Source organism: Somniosus microcephalus, chromosome 4 (genome assembly GCF_052327205.1).
Source record: "Somniosus microcephalus isolate GS21.2 chromosome 4, FLI_Smic_1.0, whole genome shotgun sequence".
Taxonomy (NCBI): domain Eukaryota; kingdom Metazoa; phylum Chordata; class Chondrichthyes; order Squaliformes; family Somniosidae; genus Somniosus; species Somniosus microcephalus.
Window position 1 is genome coordinate 89,799,944 of NC_140990.1, and position 9,588 is coordinate 89,809,531.

The window sequence follows — 9,588 nt, forward strand, 5'->3', positions numbered from 1 at the left end:
CTGGCACCAGTACTGGGGAAAGAGGTAGCTGTTCCGTCGGGACGGGCTCCACTTAAACCGGGCTGGGATCAGCGTCCTGGCGAATCGAATAACTAGGGCTGTAGATAAAAATGGGGGGGAGGGGTCAGGTATGGGGAAATTTAGAAATCTAAAGAGAAAGGTCAAGGCAATAGAACAGTGTAGCGATTTGGGTAAAAATAAGCAGAGTGTGACAGGAAGGGACAGAGAGTTTAATGGTAGCAGTGCAGCAGAAAATAAGGTCAAAGCATGGAATAATGGTAAAGATTAAATTAAAGGCTCTTTATCTGAATGCACGAAGCATTCGTAACAAGGTAGACGAACTAGTGGCACAAATAGAGAGAAATGGGTTTGATCTAATAGCCATTGCAGAGACATGGTTGCAAGTTGGCCAAGGTTGGGAACTAAATGTCCCAGGGTACTTGACGTTTCGAAAAGATAGGCAGAATGAAAAAGGAGGAGGGAGTACCCCTGATAATAAAGGATGACATAACGACAGTAGCGAGAAAGGATCTTGGCTCGGAAGATCTGGAAGTAGAATCAGTATGGGTGGAGATAAGGAATAACAAGGGGCAGAACACACTGGTAGGAGTAGTATATAGGCCCACTAACTATACCATTGGACAGAATATTAATCAAGAAATAGTAGGAGCTTGCAACAAAAGTAATGCAATAATCTTGGGGGACTTTAATCTTCATATAGACTGGACAAATCAAATTGGCAAAGGTAGTCTGGAGGACGAGTTCATGGAATGCATTTGGGCAGTTTCCTAGAACAATATGTCATGGAACCAACCAGGGAACAGGCTATTTTAGATCTTGTATTGTGTAATGAGACAGGGTTAATTAGCAATCTCATAGTAAAGGATCCTCTGGGGCAGAGTGATCATAATATGATAGAATTTCACATTAAGTTTGAGAGTGGCTTGCCTAAGTCCGAAACTAGAGTCTTAAACTTAAATAAAGCCAATTACATAGGTATGAGGAGCGAATTTGGCTAAGGTAGATTGGAAAAATAGATTAAAAGGTATGGCGGTAGATAAGCAGTGGCTAGCATTTAAAGAAATATTTAATAATTCCCAACAAAAATACATTCCATTGAGAAACAAAAACTCCACAGGAAAAGTGATCCAACCGTGGCTAACTAAAGAAATTAAGGATAGCATTAGATTGAAAGAAGAAGCTTATAATGTAGCAAAGAATAATAATAAGGCTGAGGATTGGGAGAGTTTCAGAAACCAGCAAAGGATGACCAAAAAATTGATAAAAAGGGAAAAAATAGAATGAGAAAACTAGCAAGAAATATAAAAGCAGATTGTAAAAGTTTCTACAAGTATGTAAAAAGGAAAAGAGTAGCAAAAGTAAACGTTGGTCCCTTAGAGGCTGAGACAGGAGAAATTATTATGGGGAATAAGGAAATGGCAGAAATGTTAAACAAATATTTTATATCTGTCTTCACAGTAGAAGACACATAATGTATACCAAAAATGGTGGGGAACCGAGGGTCTAATGAGGGTGAGGAACCTAACGTAATTAATATGAGTAGAGAAAAAGTACGAGAGAAACTAATGGGACGAAAAGCCGACAAATCCCCTGGACCTGACGGCCTACATCCTAGGGTTCTAAAAGAGGTGGCTGAAGAGATAGTGGATGCATTGGTTGTGATCTTCCAAAATTCCCTAGATTCTGGAATGGTCCCAGCAGATTGAAAGATCGCAAATGTAACACCGCTTTTCAAGAAAGGAGGGAGAGAAAAAAGAGGGAACGACAGGCCAGTTAGCCTGACATCAGTCGTCGGGAAAATGCTGGAATCCATTGTTAAGGAAGTGGTATCAGGGCACTTAGAAAATCAAAACATGATTAGGCTACCCAGGTATGTCCTGTCCACAAAAAGCAGGACAAATCCAACCTGGCCAATTACCGCCCCATCAGTCTATTCTCAATCATCAGCAAAGTGATGGAAGGTGTCATCGACAGTGCTATCAAGCGGCACTTACTCACCAATAACCTGCTCACTGATGCCCACTTTGGGTTCCGCCAAGACCACTCGGCTCCCGACCTCATTGCAGCCTTGGTCCAAACATGGACAAAGGAGCTGAATTCCAGAGGTGAGGTGAGAGTGACTGCTCTTGACATCAAGGCAGCATTTAACCAAGTGTGGCATCAAGGGGCCCTAGTAAAACTGAAGTCAATAGGAATCAGGGGGAAAACTCTCCACTGGCTGGAGTCATACCTAGCACAAAGGAAGATGGTTGTGGTGATTGAAGGTCAATCATCACAGCCCCAGGACATCGCTGCAGGAGTGCCTCAGTGCAGTGTCCTAGGCCCAACCATCTTCAGCTGCTTCATCAATGACCTTCCCTCCAACATAAGGTCAGAAATGAGGATGTTCGTTGATGACCGCACAGTGTTCAGTGCCATTCACAACTCCTCAGATAATGAAGCAGTCCATGCCCGCATGCAGCAAGACCTGGATGATGTTCAGGCTTGGGCTGATAGGTGGCAGGTAACATTCGCGCCACAGAAGTGCCAGGCAATGACTATCTCCAACAAGTGAGAGTCTAACCACCTCCCCTTGACATTCAATGGCATTACCATCGCTGAATCCCCCACCATCAACATCCTGGGGGGGTTACCATTGACCAGAAACTTAACTGGACCAGCCACATAAATACTGTGCCATAAGAGCAGGTCAGAGGCTAGGTATTCTGCGGCAAGTGTCTCACCTCCTGACTCCCCAAAGCCTTTCCACCATCTACAAGGCACAAGTCAGGAGTGTGATGGAATATTCTCCACTTGCCTGGATGAGTGCAGCTACAACAACAGTCAAGAAGTTCGACACCATCCAGGACAAAGCAGCCCGCTTGATTGGCACCCCATCCACCACCTTAAACATTCACTCCATCCACCATCGGCGTACCGTGGCTGCAGTGTGTACCATCTACAAGATGCACTGCAGCAACTCGCCAAGGCTTCTTCGGCAGCACCTCCCAAACCCGCGACCTCTTCCACCTAGAAGGACAAGGGCAGCAGGCGCATGGGAACACCACCACCTGCAACTTCCCCTCCAAGTCACACACCATCCTGACTTAGAAGTATATCGCCGATCCTTCATCGTGGCTGGGTCAAAATCTTGGAACTCCCTACCTAACAGCACTGTGGGAGTACATTCGCCACATGGACTGAAGCGGTTTAAGAAGGTGGCTCACCACCACCTTCTCAAGGGCAACTAGGGATGGGCAATAAATGCTGGCCTTACCAGCGACGCCCACATCCCATAAGGGAATAAAAAAAGTCAACATAGTTTTATGAAAGGGAAATCATGTTTGACAAATTTATTAGAGTTTTTTGAGTTCGTAACTAGCAGGGTAAAGGGGAATCAGTGGGTGTAGTATATTTGGATTTCCAAAAGGCATTTGATAAGGTGCGACATAAAAGGTTATTACACAAGATTAGGGCTCATGGGTTGAGGGTGATATAGTAGCATGGATAGAGGATTGGTTAACGGACAGAAAACAGAGAGTAGGGATAAACAGATCTTTTTCAGGTTGGCAGGCTGTAGCTAGTGGGGTGCTGCAAGGATCAGTGTTGGGGCCTCAGCTATTTACAATCTATATTAATGACCTAGGTTAAGGGACCGAGTGTAATGTATCCAAGTCTGTTGATGATACAAAGCTAGGTGGGACAGTAAGCTGTGAGGAGAACACAAAGAGTCTGCAAAGGGATATAGATAGACTGAGTGAGTGGGCAGTAAGGTGGCAGATGGAGTATAATGTAGGGAAATGTGAGGTTATTCACTTTGGTAGGAAGAATAGAAAAACAGAATATTTTTTAAATGGTGAGAAACTTTCAAATGTTGGTGTTCAGAGAGATTTGGGTGTCCTCGTGCAAGAAACACAGAAAGCTAGCATGCAGGTACAGCAAGCAATAAGGAAGGCAAATGGCATGTTGGCCTTTATTGCAAGGGGGTTGGAGTGTAAGAGTAAGGAAGTCTTGCTACAATTGTACAGGGCCTTGGTGAGACCACACCTGGAGTACTGTGCACAGCTTTGGTCTCCTTATCTAAGGAAGGATATACTTGCCTTGGAGGCGGTGTAACAAATTAATTCTACCACATTACCCTTGTCAACTCTCTCTATTACCTCTTCAAAGAATTCAATGAGGTTAGTCAAGCAAGACTTTCCCTTTTGAAATCCATGCTGACTATTCATTATTAAATTTTTGATATCGAGATGTTTTTCTATTGTTTGTTCAACTTTCTGTCTCGCACCAGCGAGTTCACGCTGGGGAACGAGGCCGTTCCACCTGCCTCGTGTGCGGGAAAGTTAACAAAATCTCTGTCTTGAATATACTCAATGACTGAGCCTCCACAGCCCTCCGGGGTAGAGAATTCCAAAGAAGCACAACCCTCTGAGTGAAGAAATTTCTCATCTCAGTCCTAAATGGCCGACCCCTTATCCTGAGACTATGCCCCCTAGTTCTAGACTCTCCAGCCAGGGGGAAACATCCTCTCAGCATCTACCCTCTCAAGCCTACTAAAAAATGTATATGTTTCAATGAGATCCTTCCATAGGTAAGGAGACCAAAACTGTGCACAGTACCTGTACTCCGGTTATCTATAAAGGCACTTACCTTCTTTATGATGCAAAATCTTTGCCCCAGACAGGAACTGGTCCAGCTTCCTCCTGAAGGTATACAGTGAGCCAGCCCCCAATGTATTCCAAACACTCACTACTCTCTGGGAAAAGAAGAACCACCTAACATCCAGTCCATGCCTACTCTTACATAGTTTACATGGTGTGGAGATGCTGGTGTTGGACTGGGGTGGACAAATGTAAGAAATCACACAACACCAGGTTATAGTCCAACAGCTTTATTTGAAATCACAAGCTTTCGGAGCGCTGCTCCTTCGTCAGGTGAAGACTTCACCTGACGAAGGAGCAGCACTCCTAAAGCTTGTGATTTCAAATAAAGCTGTTGGACTATAACCTGGTGTTGTGTGATTTCTTACATTACATAGTTTAAACTCAGGTCCCCTGGTTCTACCCAATCTGTGAAACAGGAATAATCTATCATTGGGGACACGATCCAACCATTCAGTTATTTAATCGACCTTTCAGGTTGCCTCTACGTCTATGTTGCTCTAAAGGCAATAGACCAAGGTCCAGGGATGAGAGACTTCAGTCATGTGGAGAGATGTAACTGGTAGACTAGATAAGGGAAAACCAGTAGATGTGGTGTATTTGGACTTTCAGAAAGCTTTCGATAAGGTCCCGTGTAAGAGATTAGCGTGTAAAGTTAAGGCACATGGGATTGGGGGCAAGGTATTGACTTGGATAGAGAACTGGTTGGCAGACAGGAAGCAAAGAGTTGGAATAAACGGGTCTTTTTCCGAGTGGCAAGCAGTGACTAGTGGGGTATCGCAGGGATTGGTCCTAGGACCCCAGCTAGTCACAATATATATTAATGATCTAGACGAGGGAACTAGATGTAATAGCTCCAAGTTTGCAGACGACACAAAGCTGGGTGGGCATGTGTGCTGTGAGGAGGATGCTGAGAAACTCCAGTATGATTTGGACAGGTTGGGTGATTGGGCAGATGCAGTATAATGTGGATAAATGTGAGGTTATCCACTTTGGTGGCAAAAACAGGAAGACAGATTATTATCTGATGGGCAATAGATTGGGAAAAGGGGAAGTGCAACGAGACCTGGGTGTCCTTGTGCACCAGTCGCTGAAGGTAAGCATGCAGGTGGTTAAGAAGGCAAATGGTATGTTGGCCTTCATAGCGAGAGAGTTCGAGTACAGGAACAAGGATGTCTTGCTGCAGTTGTACAGGGCCTTGGTGAGACCACACCTTTAGTATTGTGTGCAGTTTTGGTCACCTTATCTGAGGATGTTCTTGCCATGGAGTGCAGCGAAGATTCACCAGACTGGTACCTGGGATGGCAGGAATGACGTATGAGAGATTGGGTTGATTGGGCTTATATTTGCTAGAGTTTATAAGAATGAGAGGGGATTTCATTGAATCTTATAAAATTCTAACAGGACTAGACAGACTAGATGCAGAAAGGATGTTCCCAATGGCAGGGGAGTCCAGAACCAGGGGTCACAGTCTAAGGATAAGGGGTAAGCCATTTAGGACAGAGATGAGGAGGAATTTCTTCACCCAGAGAGTGGTGAACCTGTGGAATTCTCTACCACAGAAGGCAGTTGAGGCCAATTCATTAAATATATTCAAGAAGGAGTTGGATATATTTCTTGAGGCTAAAGGGATCAAGGGATATGGGGAGAAGGCAAGGACAGGGTACTGAGTTTGGATGATCAGCCATGATCTCATTAAATGGCGGAGCAGGCTCAAGGGGCCGAATGGCCTACTCCTGCTCCTATCTTCTATGTTTCTATTGGAGCTGAGATTGTTCTCCTTAGAGCAGAGGTTGTGGAACAGACTCAATTGGCCTACTCCTGCTCCTATTTCTTATGTTGAGGGGAGACCTAATAGAGGTATTCAAAATTATGAGGGGTTTTGATAGAGCAAGTAAGAAGAAACCGTTTCCTATGGCAAGTGGGTCGGTAACCAAAGGTCATCAGATTTTAAATAATTGGCAAAAGAACTAGAGGAGACATTTCTTCACATAGAGGGTTGTTGAGCTCTGGAACGCACTACCTGAAAGGGAGGTGGAATCAGATTCCATAGGAACCTTCAAAAGGCAATTAGACATGAGATTGAAGAGGACTAATCAGGGTTATGGAGAAAAGGCTAGGGTGTGGGACTAAATTGGACAGCTCTTTCAAAGAGCCAGCACAGGAGTGACAGGCCAAATGGCCTCCTTCTGTGCTGTAAGATTCTAAGATCCTTGAGCCCATTGGAGCTCACCCCATGTAAATCAATTGGACAAGGCACCCAAAATGATGGCAGTCAGTAATTTTAATGATCAAGTACAATTAGTTGCAAGCGGTAAGTTTAAAAGATGGCTAAGACCCCCGATCCTTTGGGGAGCAGGTGATCACGAGTGTTCCACTGCCTGGCTCTCCCCTTTGTCCAATTCCCGGCTGCTCCTCAGGGGATTCCCGTCATACCCCTGGTCTCACTCGACTATCACGTGATTATGGCAGCACCTCTTTTCTCTCGAGCCAATCCACGACACAGCAAGCCCGTCCATCCACTTTTGAGCTTGCCGGACCTTGTGTAGCTCCGTCCTGGTTTTCTTCTCCGACCCCTCCCCAGCAGTCAAGTCACGGCCAAAAGCAACACAAGATTACAGTCCCCACCTTGAGGGCAAGAGAAACCTGAGGGTTTCCTGGTCCACCCACCCTAACTTATTTCTTCTGGTTAACCAATTATAACTGCTCTCGACCATTGCACACCTCCCTCAGAACACGACGGGCGGGCAAGAGTGTTAATAGCCAGTATAGTCACCAAGATGATCGGTATCAGAACAAAGGCATACGAGGTTAAGGGAGCCCATGGGGTGCTGCCCAAGGTGTCAGCCTTGGCTCACTGGTAGCACGCTCGCCTCCGAGTCAGACGGTCGTGGGTTCAGGTCCCACACTCCGGAGACTCGAGCGCACAATCTAGGGCCAACACTCCAGTCCAGTACTGAGGGAACGCCGCATTGTCTTTCAGGCTGAGGCGTTAAACCGGGGCCCCGGCTGCCCTCTTAGTTGGATGTAAAATATCCCACTGCAAGAAGAGCAAGGGGAGTTTGTCCCGGTGTCCTGGGCCCAATATTATCTCTCAGCCGACATCATTTTATCTGGTCATTATCACATTGCTGTTCGTGGGACCTTGCTATGTGCGAACTGGCTGCCGCGACACTTCAGAAGCACTTCATTGGGCTGTGTAGTGTCTGTAACATTGTGTGCCCGAGCGGGCCTTACCCCAATTTTAATCATGTTGGTTGGTGTCTGGCAAAATGTTGACCACCGGACCTACCTCTTTGACCAAACCCTGCCCTAATATCTCCTGATATAATCCGGTGTCACATTTTGTTTGATAACGCTCCTGATAAGCGCCTTAGGATGTTTTCCCACATTAAAGGCGCTGTATAAATGCAAGTTGTGGTATTAACTCTATCCCTAACCTGCCCTAACCCTTCTTCCAGTTCTTTCATTGAAACCAGGGGCTGTCCTTGTTCTGTTACAACATCCCGAATTCCGCTTGGTAAAACCGCGCACCATTTCTCTCCGCGTTGCACGATTTAAAAATCTACACACGCATGCCATTACATCAATCAGACAGGCAAAAATCACAATTTTTTTTTAAAAAAACGAGTAGGAATATTCTCAAATTGCAAATCACGACAAAAGAGCTTCACGTGCTGGCGTCACCACAAGACCGTTAACAGGTCCTTCATAAACGTGGGCGCGCGGAATTGGCAGCGTTCCCTGCGCCTTCCATTTCGAAGCATTATTTACATCAGTCTCCATTTTGAGATCAGGTCCACACCGTCTGCACGCGGGGGGGGGGGAACGGAAAGTTCCAAGTTCCTCAAGGCCTCCCCCATCGCACACCAGCGTACCCGCGCCAGGAATGCCAACCTTGCCAAGGTGTCGTACTGTGTTCTTTTCACAGCCTTCCTTAAAGAACGCGCCCCCCCTTCCAGATTTGAAACGGACCTCCTCGTTCTTAATAGAGCAGGTCCTGATCAGAGTAACTAGCGAGAAACTGCTGCCGGTGGCAGGAGGGTCGGTGACCAGAGGACCAGAGCTTGAAGGTAACTGGTAAAAGAAGGGAGGTGAGGAGAATTCTTTTTACAACGCAGCAAGTTGTGATGATCTGGAATGCATTGCCGCGAAAAGGCGTTGCATGCGGATTTGACGGGAACTTTCAAAAGGGAATTGGATAAATGGCGCAGGCTCGACGGGCCGAATGGCCTCCTTCTGTGCTGACAGATTCTATGATTCTCGGCCTGCAAACTTCTGGCCCCAGTCTGTACCCACTGCAAGGCTCAGAAGTATCACACCTGTGAAAACAGAACAATCAGACCATAGGAAGCCCCGGGGAATTCAGTCAAGGTGATGTGTGAGTTTTATCCTCTCGGAGTTTGACTAGTTTTATCAATTATTACATTACATTGAACTTACAGCACAGAAACAGGCCATTTGGCCCAACACGAGCCTCCTCCCATCCCTGCTTCATCTCACCCTGTCAGCGTATCCTTTTATTCCTTTCTCCCTCTATTCCTTTCTCCCTCATGTACTTTTCTAGCTTCCCCTTAAATGCATCTATGCTATTCACCTCACCCAGAGGATGGTGGGGGGGGGTCTGGCATGCACTGCCTGAAAGGGCAATAGAAGCAGAAACCCTCGTCACATTTAAAAATGACTTGGATATTCACTTGACGTGCTGTAAGCTACAGGGCTACGGACCAAGAGCTGGAAAGTGGGATTTCGGCCGGCACAGACACGATGGGCCAAATGGCCTCATTCTGTGCTGTAAATTTCAAAAGGAAAAAAAAACCTCTTTGATGTGGCGAGTTCACATTCTCAGCACTCACTGGGTAAAGAAGTTTCTCCTGAATTCCCTATTGGGTTTATTAGTGACCCCCTAGATCTAGTCTCCCCGCCA